Source organism: Elephantulus edwardii, unplaced genomic scaffold, assembly GCF_000299155.1.
Source record: "Elephantulus edwardii isolate Elephantulus edwardi_28Jun2011 unplaced genomic scaffold, EleEdw1.0 scaffold00004, whole genome shotgun sequence".
NCBI lineage: Eukaryota > Metazoa > Chordata > Mammalia > Macroscelidea > Macroscelididae > Elephantulus > Elephantulus edwardii.
This window is the reverse complement of record NW_006399754.1, coordinates 14,981,495-14,995,774: the sequence shown is the minus strand read 5'-3', so window position 1 is coordinate 14,995,774 and position 14,280 is coordinate 14,981,495. Positions and strand designations below refer to the sequence as shown.

At 38.0% G+C, this 14,280-nt stretch overlaps 1 protein-coding gene and 1 pseudogene across 1 annotated transcript in view; both read left to right on the top strand.

Moving 5' to 3' along the window:
- HS6ST3 (heparan sulfate 6-O-sulfotransferase 3) overlaps positions 1–14,280 on the top strand; it is a 1,181,693-nt gene that overhangs the window by 774,831 nt on the left and 392,582 nt on the right. The gene's annotated exons all lie outside the window — the stretch shown is intronic.
- LOC102875839 lies at positions 11,100–11,510 on the top strand (annotated as a pseudogene).

Here is a 14,280-nt window from a genome sequence, read left to right as displayed (position 1 = left end):
TATTATGGAGATTGATTTTGGAATTCAGATGCACTCTTATTGATTGTGCTTGGCTGTACATGTACATATCCTTCAAGATGTATCATGGGGGTGTTGTAACCTAGAAGCAATGTGTCAACATTCTCTTTAATTGCATTCTGGTGGTTCTGATTCCAGTACTCCTTTTAGTAAGTTTTTGATGTGACTAGTGGTGTATGGTTTCCATTCCAAAGAGCCTTTTCATTTCCTCGAAAAAGCTTTCTTAGAATTGATTGAATATTTGGCACAGACTGCCATTTAAACCAGCCAGCATGGCAATGACAAATAGATGTCATCATAAAAAACAGTTAACTCAGCTAGATTATAGGTTTTTATTACCCAGATCATATACATAGAAGACAGGATCTTAGTAAGTGTCTAAGATCCCCCCTCCTCACTTTAGAAATACTCCCAGGGGAACCTTCAACTCACCCAACATCATTCAATTTTTCTGTGGCACAGCAAGGACTAGAGCTTGGGCTTCCTGGTTTATAAAAATGTCCTTTGATCTTTTGAGTTAGCAGCACTAATTATTTGTTTTAACAATATTTTGTTATTGGCTTGTTGGTTGGTTTAAATGGCAATGCGAACCAAACATCCTACCTATTCTAAGAACGTTTTGAGAGAGAAATAGCTGCCCCTCCAGTAGATTTTCCAGTCTGTAAATCCTGTGGGAGGGGTGGGGGAGAATGCCTGTTTTTCTCTTGCAGAGTCACTGGTGCGTTCCAGCTGTGAGAGGGCCACTTTTGGGTTGTTTTGCTATCGTTGGTTCCACTGAGTTGACCACAGCTCATAACAGTACTATGAAAAACGTATCTGAACCTTACCTTGTCCTGTGCCATTCAGTGATATCCGATATATTCCAGCCTGTTGTTACTGTGCTAATCCATCTCTTTTCTTTCTCTGATACTCCACCTTTCTAAGCATGATGTCTTTTTCCAAGTACTAGCTCTTCCTTACAACATACCCAAAATATGTGAGGCAAAGTTTCACTGTATTTGTTTGGAAGGCCATGACATATTCTGTACTCTTCGCCAGCACCACAGATTAAAGGCATCAATCCTTCTTCAGTCATCCTTGTTCATTTTCCAACTAACAGAAATATAAGAAGAGAATGAAAAGATAATGACTTAGATCAAGTGCATCTTGGACTTTAAACGCACATCACTGGTCTTTAACACTTTTGAGAGATCTCAGAAAGCTGATTTTTCTCAATGTAACACATTTTTTTAATGTCTTGACTGCTGCTAGCACGAGTGTTAATTGTGGATCCAAGTAAAATGAAATAGTTGACAACTTGAGTCTTTTTTCCCATCTGTTATGATGTTTCCTTTTGGTCTGGTGTTGAGGATTTGGGGTTTTTTCCTGATGTTGATGTGTAATCCATATTGATGGCTGTAGTTTTTTATCTTCTGCAGCAAGTGCTTCAAGTCTTTCCTTGTTGTCTTTGAATGGCTACTTTCTTGGTCTTTGTGTAAATTTTGCATGTCCACAGTTTAGTGTTCTGGATTTTTTGTTATTTCCAATGTTACCCTTTATTTGTTATAATACATGCAGTCAAATACCTTTACACAATCAGTAAAACAAAAGTAAATATCTTTCTGGTACTCTCTGCTTCCACTCAAGATCCTTCTATCATTAGCAAAGATACTCTTCTTGCCACAGACTCTGATGAATCCAGTTTTAATTTCTAGTAGTTTCTTGTTAAGGCACTGTTCTTGATGTTGTAGAAAAACCTTCAGGAAGATTTTATTTGCATATGATCCCCTCCCCAATATTTATATTCTGTGGAAGATCTCTCTCTCTCCACTCCCCCCTCCCTTCTGTCTCTCTCAGAAATATGGATGCTATCCAGTCAATTGACCATGTAGCTACCTTCTAAATTTCTTGCCACAGACTGGTGACTATGTCCAGGGCTGTGTCTGTTTGTTGAAACATGCCAATTGCTATTCAGTGAATTCCTGAGTCCTTATTTTTTTGCCAATGCCTTCAGAACAATGCTGAAAAACCTATGAGAATGTCTGTCACGAGTTGGTTCTGACTCAAAGGCAGTGAGTTGTTGCTTTAATTAACTCTGTACTGGAATCAGCTAAATAGTACATTTTTGCTACCTTTTTTTCATTTGTTGATGTTGCGTATGCTTGTATAAATGTTTATATGTTATGGGTGAGTTCTCAGTAAGCATATTTAAAATGTTTATACCTTGTGTCCCTGGGAGTATATCAAGAAGAGATGATTTAGAAAAACATACATTGTTTAATAACACCTACTGTGAGTTGCTTTCTTTCTAACTCATTCCTTTTTACACTTTTAGCTATTAAAAATGTCTTTAAAAAGAATTTTTGTGTGAAATGAATTTGTATTTAATTGAAGAAACATTTGTTTATAAATGTATGTATGTATGTATGTATGTATGTATGTTTGTATATTTGGAAGCAGAGGTGGCATCCACTTCCTAAATGGCATGCCTCTGGAAACTATGAACTTTGATAAATGTCAATAGGTGTAGAGGGGCTTCAGGCCTTTTGTTCATAGGGTCACTATGTGTTGTTCTTGACTAGGAGGTAATCTACAACAACATATGACTAGGGATGATAGAAGCAGAATTGGTGCGTTTGAGCTGTGGTGCTGGAGAAGAGTATTGAATATAGCATGGACTGCCAGGAGAAAGAGCAAGATCGTCCTAGAGAGGGTGAAACCAGGCAAGGATTCTGAAGCTTCACCTGACGTACTTTGGACATGTTGTAAGGTGGCATCAGTTCTTGGAGAAGGATGGCTTGGGAAGGTCGAGGGACAGCACAAGAGAGGAAGACTCTCGGAGGGATGGATTGATTGACTCAGTAACTGGGGTAATGGTGGTAGGTGTTTAAGAGACTATAAGACAGGCACAGGATAGAGCAGAATTTAGAGCTGTTGTACACAAGGTCACTATGAGTCGCAGGTGACTCGATGGCATATAACAACAACAGCAACAGCAAATATATATGTATATATTTAAGGAACATGATTGAATGCTTTAAAATTCACGGATATTTTACATAACATGTGAAATAGATTTTTGGCAACTGCTAATATATCTAATTATTTTTAGGCTGGCTTTTCATATATTCCCCATATTTAAATCGATATGTACAAGCCCATAGAATGCTTTATTTCCTCATTTGAAGACTTTAACATTTAAATCCTAAAATGATAGGAACTTTCAATCTCTTAATTTTAGTATCATAAGAAGTAGGAGTGAAATTTTTAGTTTTTATTGGTCGTAGAACCACATTTATCTGTGGAATAAAAGGAGATAGTATGGTTTAATAGAGAGATTTTATGAAATTATATTACATAGAGACATTAGAAAAGCATTCTTACTTTCTATTTATTGCATGCAGGGATTCTTCTCTCACTCTCTTTTTTTATGGTTAATCTCGAGAGAAAAAAATCACCACTTTCAAACTCTACTGGTACATCATTAGAAAAAGAAAGAAATCCAGGCCTGCTTTTCTCTTTCTATGCTTATTAGTTTGCAGCAGAGTTATTTCATGCAACAGCAAACTTCCTGAGTGCTTTTGGGATATCCAGAGCTCCTGGAAGAAATGCCAAGGAATGTCCTCTGGGAGCTGCCATCGTCATCTTGGAGTGATCAGGCAAACTTCTAGAAACATCTAGAGACTATGTGCATAGTAACTTGCAGATTGCAAAGCAAGGTAATGAGCAAACTTGGTGAAGTTTGTCCAGAAACACTGTTAAAAATGGAGTTAAAATGGGAATTAAAAAAAAAAAACCTCTCACCCCATGGAAGAAGAGAAAATGTCAATTTTGGCTCAAATAACTACTGGATCTATGATATACAGAGAAGCCAACGGGTAGAGAGAAGGGGGAAAACTATGGCATCATTGAAGATTATAGACTGAACTGAGTAGAGTTTAACTGGACTGAAGTTATGTTATGATTTATGTTTCCCAAAATTTATGTTGAAATTTAACCTTTGATAACTTTGATTGTGACTGTTTCAAAATGGGATCCTAAGATGCTTTCTATTAACATGAAATGATACTAAGAAGGGTGGTGGCTTGCATTCCAGTCTACGCTGTGTCCTTCCAACCTGACCTATCGTCCACCCAGTCCATTCAGACGCGTGTGACCTTCTGTCAGGGTCTTTACAGGAGGAGACAGCCTCATCTTTCTCCCACAGAACAGCTGGTGAGTTTAAACTGCCCACCTTTCAGTTAAAAGTCCAACATGTAATGCTTTATGCCACAAGGCCTCTGTGAGAGGGAAAGAACGCAAATTGAGGGAAAACAGCCAAGTATATTACAGATGCAAACCAAGAAACTGTGTTCCTGCTGATACACTGAACTCAGACTGCTGGTTTCCAGAACTGTATGACAATAGAGTTCTGTTGTCTCAAGCATCTCAGTTTGTGGTATATTATGTCTGCTCCATGATACTGATACAGTGGGTGACAGAGACCATATAGAAAGCTTTCTGAGACCTCCAGAGCTGGCAACAACAATATGTGAGTAAAATCCAATTCTAGTAATGAAGACTGTCTCCTCCTGTGCATTTTCCAACCTCTGAAAACCTGCTTGAGGGTCAGCTATCAGTCAGTCCGTTCTGACTCAATGTCACTCAACAAGTCATACCTTCAGATGCCGGCGGAGTCACCTAAATGAGGGAAGACGCACATGTTTCTTTTTGAAAAAGAAATACTTCTTGGCATGGCCAGCTTTTTAAACAATTAGTCAATTTAAATAAATTGATAAATTAACCACATGCCTTAGGTATTACAGCACAGCTTCTTGACACTGAGACACCAGGGCTCCCTATAAATACTGCCTTGGTCACATTAAAAATATTTACTGAATACAAACAGCCTACTATTACCAGTTTCCAATTTGTTAACTTAAGAGGAACTTTTAAAAAGATTTTTTTAAATTTTCATACAATCATTCATGTACATTTTGTTCAATGCATGTACATTTTAGACAATTTTCATTTAATAAATTGTATTTTGTATAATTACTATTAACCTATGTTTATTATTACCCTATCTTTTTAAGTCCCATTGAGTCCTTCCTATTCCTTCATACTCCATCTACCCACCACCCTGCCCATTTCTCCCTTCCCTCCCCCCCGAACATTTATACACCTCTTGCTCAATTATCCTTCTATTTTCCCATTAATGACCTTATTCAGTATTTGTCCTTATTACATGGAATTATTTCACTCAGCATAATGCTTTCTAGACTCTCCCATGTTATATTTTATGAGATCATTGTTCCCTAGCTCAGCACGGTATTACATGAATGTGCCACAATTTCTCAAGCCATTCTTCTATTGATGGGCATTTGGGCTGTTTCCATTTTCTTGTTGTTGTAACTAACACTGCTGTGAACATGCTCCAAGGATGTGAGATGAAGTTTTATCATCTTTGCCTCCAAGGGGCACTCTGGCTGCATCTTCTCCAACACAAATCTGTATTCTTTCCAACCTTTCTTGCTTATTGTCCTGTTAAACTTTGCTGCTGCTACTGGGGTGAGAAAATGTCTTGTTGTTTGATTTCCATCTCTCTTTTCTCCGAACATTTTTTTTATGTGTCTGTTGACCATCCAAATGTCTTCTTTTGTAAAGTGACTTTTCATGTCTTTTGCCCATTTCCTGATTAGATTATCAGCCTCTTCCTTGTGTAGGTCCTGTAACACTCTGTAACTTTCAGTATGAGACTCTTGTGTAAAGTGTAATTGCCAAGTGTTTTTCCCCATTCAGGAAACACTATTTTAAACTGGAGAATGGCATAATGATGAGACTTAAGAAAATCCAGTAACCATAAAAGGAATGGTGAGGACTCAGTTCTTTGTAAGAGGGGAATAATGGAATCTGTAAGGGAGTATATAATTTAAGACACATTGTATAAGAGGCTATAGAAATTGGTGAATTTATTAGTGTAGAAATAAAATTGATACCATGGAAGTAGCCTACTCTAAATCCTAACTTTGGATTTCCAGGGTGATGGGAGCAAAGAATGGTAAGTCAATAACTAAAAGGCAGATAAAAATCCAATTTATTTTATATACTTCCACTATCACTGAGATATTAGAGAAAAATCTTGAAGGTAGCTTTAGATTTTAAACTAATGGGAGGGAGATTTAAATGTCAAAATTGATTAAGTACTTAATTGATTTCCAAGATAAACAATATGCTTTTGAACGCATCCATCTCCCAGATGAAGTAATTGTTCAGGCAGACCCTTTTCTTTTTTAATTTGGAAAATGTAGCTGGTTGGCTCATGTTCCAAATATGGCATCATTTTATATTTACTTTCTCATGTAAGTGTACCACAAACATTATGTGAGACATACTTACATAAAATAAAATTATCCATTGTCCATCCGAAGGCCACATTTCACTTGGTGACCCTGTACATATATGCAGCCAGTCCGTCATCCCATCCCTCGGGAGCCACTTCTGCAGTCTTCCTGCTTACCTCATGTCCATTTTTTGCATTGCTATAAGTTATTTTCCACATAAAAGGCAAATTTCTCAAAATCTAATTGTACTATCTCTTAGATTAAAACATTTTAATGGTTTCTCTTTGACATTAAAAAAAAACAAAACCAAAAAACCAAACTTCTGACCATGACTTGTCAACTCCACTCAACGTATTGTCATTGATGTGGAACCTCTCGTAGCTGGCTTTCCCTTTGATTTCCAAGGTTGTAAGTCATGTGGGAGGAGATTGCCCATCTTTCCGAAGAACCGCTGGTGGATTAGAACCATCAGGGCTGCTCCGACTTTGGGCCAGCACTGCATTTCCCTACAGACCAAAGAGTGGCCTCCCTTGACTTATAAACCCTCAGATGATCACTTTCCCACTAGCCACTCCAATCTTGAACACACTCTTCTCCATACTAAATTCAGCTCCTTCCGTCTTTTTACCTTGTTTATACACTGTTTGCAACTTCACAATTTTACACTTGTTGTCGCCTTAGTTTTGAATACTCTCTTTTCGAAATTTTTCTCATCTGACTTTTCATCTACATTTAGAGCTTGTCTAGTGAAACCTTTTCAGAGAGACCTTTCTTATTTTTCTGTCTTAAATGGTATTTCAACCTTAACATTGTTGACCTTTGCATTGGATTTGTTGTCTTTGATGCTGTAAGAAGGTGACCTGTACATTTTAGCATGGTTAACATTATCCTCAGCTTTTATTTAGTAGATACTCTAAGTTGTGAACAATTAAAGAGGTCTTTGTTGTTGTTATGTGCCATCAAGTGGACTAGAACTCATAACAAATCCTATGAACGGCAAATTCTGAAGCCCTGTCCTGTCCTCCGCCATCTCTATCATCTCTGACATTCTAGGTATCACCAAATATCCCCACGGGCACATTTTCTCCTGGTTGAGAGACACTCCAAACCAACCCAACTGCTACTCTGTGGACTTTTCCTTGTTACTTGCTTAATATTTCTTTCCTTCACTCATTTCAAGAGAAATGTCAGATGTGCAATATTGGGTCAGTTTTGTTAACTGTTCTCTGGTGGCCTAGTGGCAAGAAACTGCACTGCAGTCCTGAAGGCCCATGGTCTGCGGCCACCAGCTGCTCCTGGAGAGGATAGGCAACCCCCTCCTGTGGGACTAACTTCCTCTGAGATGAGGGAGAAAACTGTTTAAAAGGGATATGTGATTAGGTATTTTTGTCATGACAGGAGTCTAGAACGAAGACTACATGGTGGAGTGGACCTGGGGGAGGGATTGTAAAACAATGAAAGAATTTTTCTTTTACTTTTACAAGAGGGTAGTGTACTGGGAAGGGAGGGGGAGTGGGAGGAGAGAAAAGTGCAACAACGAATGAATGGAAATCCAAAGTCTCTGTAAATTTTCATTGAAATGAATAGTAAATTAAAAATAAATCCACTGGAGGGTCAGCGAAGGATCAGTTCTGACTCGATGCTGCACAACAACATTCTGCTTTCTAGATTTATGCCTGGCGTATAAAGATGCTTGATAGAAATGAGTTAAAAACATGGCTGATAGCTTTCAGTGTAAAGGTTCCAGGTGCCATAGCTCAGCTCTTGGTAGAATTAAATGAAATCGCAATGAGCAAGAGTCTCACTGGCAGCTGGATGGATGCGACCTCTTGAGCCTGGAAGAGAGGCAAGTGGGGAGCTCTGGGCCTTTTGTGGCTTCCTTTTTGCCCCAGGTGGGTGGCCACATCGCGGACTTGCTGGGTGAATTAGGGGTCTCTGGCCTGGAGTTTGCCAACATTTGGGCATGCCAGAATGGTAAAATACTGAAATGGATGGCCACACCTGGAGGATAAGGGTAAGGGATAGGGTTGCTATGAGTCACCTACGTCAGAACGTCACTTAACAACATAGAGGGACACCAGTTGGCCTAGTGGACCAAAAGTGATGCTACCAAGCCAAAGGTGGGTGACTCTAATACGTGGCCCTCAGGCCTGTTTTTAATTGTTTTTGGTCAAACATTCTAGGTCAGATAGCACTGGCGTGTCTACTTGCTATACAGAGGTAACTTGAGGTTGCTGTGAAGCTGAACACTGTGACACAGTGTTTGGAGGTGCTCCCCAATTAAAACAAGCTTGGAAGCTTGGAAGCAGGAGTGGCATCCACTTCTGTAAACAGCTTGCCTCCGGAAACCCTATGAAGCTGAAGAAAGATTTAAAGTCACACAAGTGTTGAGGACTTTCGTTCATAGGGTTGCTATGAGTCGCCTATGACTCGATGGCACTTAAACAACAACAAAAATGATCAAGACAAATTAGCAAGACATTGTCCATGAGCTTTTGTCTTTAGTGTCACATAGAAATGACCAGGCATGAAGTCTAGGGAACATGTAGTAAGAATTACAGGTCTTACAGGCTAAAGATATTTTGAGTCTAGGATTGCTAACATCCTACAACATGTGGGTCAGCTATAGACAGCATAACATTGTGTTCCTTAGTGGATGAGATGGATGCATCAAACGCAATGGAGATCAAGGAAGCACAGTGTTTGTGACTTTTGTATGCAAACCAATGTAAAACAAAATAATACTTAAAGAAACTGTGCCTTCATAAAGTAATCATCTCTAATGGAAATAGCACTTGAGCCATCGAGGGTTCATTAAAGATAGCCAGCGCTTCAGGGTGCCTAGACCATGTAGAAATAATTGTGCAGGTTGTTTAAAAAAGGAAACTAAGAATGTCTTTATCCAAAGAAGGAAAGTTAAATGCTTAGATGAAACATCCCCTACTTTTTATAACTTGGTAAAAAATATTAGTGGGAAATCATTGAGGAAGGTTTTTTTAAATAGGGAGATTGAAATATTTGATGAAAAATATCTAACTTATCTAAAATTATTTGCTATAAGCATATTGTTTGACAACTGTGATATAAAAATATTTTAAAATGTGATAATTGAAATTTAAATCTTGGAATTAGCCATGACATAGATTCTGGACAATATTTGGTATTGGCGTAAAATCACCCAGACAAACATACACACACTCACAGCCACACTGACACTTACACACACACGCACACACACCCTCACCCCCCCACACACACACACATACACATCACAGACACATATAGCAGTTCTCATCTTATAGCTTCTGGTTCATGGTTACCTTGTGCAACAGCCTAGAATTATATCCAGGTAATTTTCAGTACCTGATTTTTCAGAACTAGATTACCACGTTATTATTCTTCTGAGACTAAATGAGATACACTTGAACCTCAAAATTCTCAGTTAACAGCCAAATTCATCAAATGTTTATACCAACCAAGAACTGCTCTAAAATGTTCTTCTCTGTTTCACTTTTATGTTTTTCTTCCAAAGTAAACTTTTTAAAACATTAAAGCACACATCTCAAGAAATTCACAGGTCATAAAGGTACATGCCAATACACCTTTATGAAGCCACAGTAAGAGCCCATCCTTGTAATCCCCACTAAGGTCAGGAAATGGACATTGGCCAGTACCCTAAGTTTCTTCTTCTTCCTCCCAGTCACTGCTCTCCCTCTTTCCCCTTAAGAAACAACCCTTTGACTTCTTTTACTGCAGACTAGCTTTGACAGTCTTTGAAGTTCATTAATTATAAGTTCTTGCATTTTCCTTTTTTTGTTCAAGTTTGTTTTGACATTCACTCTTTTTTAAATTGTTGTTATTCTTGTTTATTAGCATCGAGTTGAGCATAACTCATAGCAATTCTATGAACAAAAGACCTGAAGCCTTTCAATAACTATCATTTCTCAAAGTTCCTAGAGTTTCCAGATGCATGTTCTTTAGGAAGTGGATGCCACTCCTGCTTCCAAACCTGTATTAAACTGGGAGCTTCACCAAACACTGTCCACCATGTGTAATCGTTATGGCATTAGAAACCCCAATGGTAAAAGGTTCAGCATCCCAGCAACCCCAGTTTACCTCATAGCAGCAGCTCATGCATTTTCGTTCCTTATGTGATTCCATTATATGCATATATACCACAGTATATTTGTTGTTTTGATTTCAGTTGTTTCAAATAGTATAACTATATTCAGAGCCAAGCCTTTGTAAGTACACTTAGTCATTTTTGCTAACTGTATCTCTAGGAGTAGAATTGATAGGTCATAGAATATGTGTATATTGAAGCTGCTCCCTGGACTCAAGGATTTTGATGCTCCCTCTTACATAGTTTATTAAGTATGGCCAGGGGGGACCGTTCCTTGGAGAAGGACATCATGCTTGGAGGGTAGAGGGACAGCGCAAGAGAGGAAGACCTAGGATGAGATAGACTGACTCAGTGACTGGAGAAATGGGATTAGATCTGTTAGATTAATTAGATCAATTAGAGAGATTGACTCAGGATAGGGCAAGTTTCAGAGTTAATTAACATAGGGTCACTGCACATAACAACAACAACAGCTATTCTCTTCACTGCTGTCTAGAAGAGTCATACTCATGGTGACCCTCTATCCTGTTTCAAGTCTATAATAGAGGTTGTCTAAGTATTTCCTAAACAATTTTATTTGCTTTGAAATATTGTTACTTAAAAACATTAGGTCAGCTTCCACTGGAGGCCTACACATCACCATTATTTCCACCACCATGCATCTACTGATCCCAGAGAAGTTCTAGCAGATTTTGCGAGGCCTCAAAGCTAACATTGATGGGAGGCAGGAAATAGCCTTTGCCATCACTGCGATTCAAAGATATGACTATGTGGTGTTAGGAAAGTAGACACTGATCTCACCAAGAGGGCAGGAGAGCTCAGAGAGCATGAGGTGGAGCGTGTGATCACCACTCTGCAGACTCTACACCAGTACAAGATTCCAGACTGGTTCTGGAAAGGTGAAAAGGTGAAAAGAATGGGAAATACAGTCAGGGTCAAACAACAAGCTCTGTGAAGACCTGGAGCAACTGAAGGAGATCCGTGCCCACAGAGGGCTGCGCCACTTCTGGGGCCTTCGAGTTCGAGGCCAGCACACCAAGACCACTGGCCACAGGACCATTCTGTGAGTGTGTCCCAGAAGATATAAGTCTACTATTAGACTTAATAAGGTCTATTAATAAATAGTTTATACACACACACACACAAAAGTATTAGTTCAACCAATCTTGACTGATTCACGACTTGACTGAACTACTGATCAACATTTAATTTTTTTTACAATAGTATTTTTAATAGTATATTTTTACTAATTATTTTTAATGCAGCATTTTTTTTTGCTGCATATTCTTTCCATTTAATTTCCCCATTCATTTATTGTTGCACCTCTCCTCTCTGCCCACTCCTCTGCCCCAGTTTGTTTTTCTCTTTGAAAAGGAAAAAAAAAAATTCATTGTTATACAATACCCCCCACCTCCCAAGTCCACAGTCCATTTTACTATGCATTTCTTTTCCTGGAATATTGTCATAAAAATAATACCTCTAATCATATATTCCTTTTAAATAGTTCTCTCTATCATCTGTTTCAATGCAGTATATATTCTTTATCCTTTCTTTTCTTAGTATCCCCCAAACCCTGATGTCAGTCCTGTTTTACAGTAGGGTCACTATGCGGTATTTGTTCGTTTGTGTCTGAGATATTTCACTCAGCATAAGAAAAGTGTTGTCTTAAAAGAAACACCACTTTGTATGTAATACTTTAACATATGCTTGGCAGACTTCACAGAGTTTAAGACAAAGCTGATCACTTCCTTTTGTGAAATGTTACCCATGTGTCTCCTTGGACCAAATTCAGACCAGATACTGATAGCAGAGGTCTACTAAGTCTCGGAAATTCAAATTATCCCCACAATACTGGGGGGCTGGGAATAACTAGCTTTGTAAATGTATAGCACTCCTTTAACTAAATCATAAAAAGCATCACTGTGTTATATGAAGAGTTTATGAGGTCACATGATTGCTTGCTTACTGTGCATATGGTAGGAGATGTGCATTTCAAGTAAAATATAGGAAGGTTTCTGGATTTAAGGAAGTAGTTTAAGAAATCAAGAGAACTATAAATGGCCATCTGCTTGATTCTCCACTTTTATTTGCTGGATTAACCTAGTGCAATATTTTAATGAATAATGGATTGGTATTCCATCTGCTCATTAATTTTTTCACACTAGAAAAGAATCCATCATTTTTACTGAGTAGAAACAATTTGCTACTTTGTAAAAATATTTTAAAAAATAGAGTCAGTGGGTGTAATTCAACTTTCCATTAATTTCAAGTGTGTTTTGAGGTGGAATTACCAGGAGCATCATTTGAGGTCGCAGTGGTGGGAAAAGAATTTCACTTCTTAGAGACGGCAACAGTGCACAGGGGGTCATACATGGCTTTGTTTCACCTTATGTGTTTATACAGCCACTCCCTTTGGGGGGGGGAAGGGAATAAACCTGCTTATATTATGACGAGAGTTTGCAGAGATATAGAAAATAGCATCAATGATAATATAACCTTTTGGCAAAAAAGAACGTCAGAACGAGTTCTTTAAAAATTATGCTAACCATATGTCATTAACAGAATTGAATTTATGCTATTCCAATTCTGTACCCAGTGCTCTGAATCTAAAGCAAGTGTTTGTGTGTGAGAGCGGGTGTGTGTATACATGCCCATGAGTGTGCATGTGTGCCCTTCAATTAAAATGTCATTTAAGGATACTTTCACTTTGTTCTGCCTCCTGCTTTTCCGTTCTCTTGGGCTGACATCACACGCTATACACTTTGAGGACATTTATGGCTCGTGTCTCTGAGAGCAGATGTCAGTTTCATTGTATCTTTAGTGCCTACAGTGCCAGTGCCACAAGTAGATTCCTTGTGAAAAGGGGTTTGGCCAGAGGCTTCAAATTGACGTTTGGAGACATGATGGGAGAATATGGAAGGAGAAATACAGGCAAGGGTTCTTTGGTGTTGGTTTGGGACTTTTTTTTGTTTTGTTTTATTTAAAAAATATTCCAATGCTAAACATTTTATAAAATTTCTGTGTCACTTAACCACGTATATTTTCTCTTTTGGAATTTTTCTAGTTCAGTCAATTTTAAATAATTTAGCAACAGATCTTTAAAAGCCTGCACTTCAGTTCTGATAGGTTTAAGACCTGAGCGCATTCCTACCTGTCAGTAGAGATGTATCATTTTCTTTAAAGATAAGGGCTCTGTTTGTAGAGAGAATGGAGAGTAAGTAGGAACAATGGGCATTTGGATTATAGGAACCTACTCTGTATTAATACTGTTTTGAAATAATGGTTATTTTAAGAATGGACTCAATTCACTAAACATCTCATCTGAAATAGATGGACCACTTTACGGGCACATGTTTTAATCCCATCAGGTTTTAATGATGTTGTCATTCTACTGGAATAGATGGATGGAGAGCAGAGTTATTTATTTACTCCTTAGGGTTATGCTTTGAAATGTTATAAACTTATATTTTCTGAAATATCTAATGTCCCACACAATTTTCACATGAACTTATATAACCATTTTCCCCCCTTATCACTTCACTTACCAGAATATCTGGTATAATTGAAATAAATCCATCCATGGTGGTAAGTTAAGAACATCTTTTGACATTTTTCAAGAGAAAGTTCTAATAAAATGTAAAGACCAAGCAGAAGTGAAACTGAGAAAAATGCAATGAGCCAGTATTTTCTTTTACCAAATATTAGAACGCACAAGTTGAATATGAACTTAAAAATGGCATAATGGAGAAGACTAAATTGTAAAGACACATTTTTTTTTCATAATAGGACAACTTGGAAGATTTTTAAAATTATTATCACTATTTTGTTGGTTTTTTT